This window comes from Mus pahari, chromosome X (assembly GCF_900095145.1).
Source record: "Mus pahari chromosome X, PAHARI_EIJ_v1.1, whole genome shotgun sequence".
Classification (NCBI taxonomy): Eukaryota; Metazoa; Chordata; class Mammalia; order Rodentia; family Muridae; genus Mus; species Mus pahari.
Window position 1 is genome coordinate 94,461,359 of NC_034613.1, and position 908 is coordinate 94,462,266.

Below are 908 nucleotides of genomic sequence, written 5' to 3' on the forward strand. Positions count from 1 at the left end.
AAATAGGAGTAAGATGTGAATTCATAGTTCACAGGGGGAAAAAAGTATATACTGCTCATACATATAAAAATGTTTAATTTCAGTTGTAATGAAATACACACTAGACCACAATAAGAGAACTTTCAGCAGTTACCTTCAGAACACACGTACCCATATAATTTAGCAGTATTTTAAAAAAAAATACTGATTTTTTTCTTTGATTAAACAATTACTCTGAAAATTTACATCTATAAAGATACCTTATATATAAATACAAAACTATTTGTGGTTGTATTGAGGCAGTAAAACATTGGAAATATAACTTGCTTCTTGGCTTATTCTTCAAAGTATGAATGTATTAATAAAGAGTGAGTACTTTCTATGTCTCTATATGAAATGGCAAAAAAGAGCTCACATTATAAAGCAGAATGGACAAAAAAAACAAGGAAAGAAAGAATATGTATAGCATACCTCTTTGTAGGAGGGATGTAAATAATAATGACGTTTGGCTTTTTTGTATATATGTAAAGAAATAGTATTCACTAATTCAGAGCAGTCAGTGTAGGCAATAAGGACACAATTTCTCTCTTTTCTTTGGTTAACATGATGAATTTTCTTTGTTTACCCTTTAAAAAATAAAAAAAGGATATAAAGAACATTTTAAATTGATAAAGTACCCCATTTTCCCCAACTTGTAAACTCTACCTTTATTGTACTTTCATACTATTTAAGGTCATCTGTTTTATTTACATTGTTTTCTAATACTCTTCGAGTCTACTGTAAGTTTGAGTTTCTCTTTTACTCATTCCCACAAAACTATGGATCATCTTGGTAGTGGAAACTGTCTTAGTCAGGGTTTCTATTCCTGCACAAACATCATGACCAAGAAGCAAGTTGGGGAGGAAAGGGTTTATTCAGCTTACACTTCC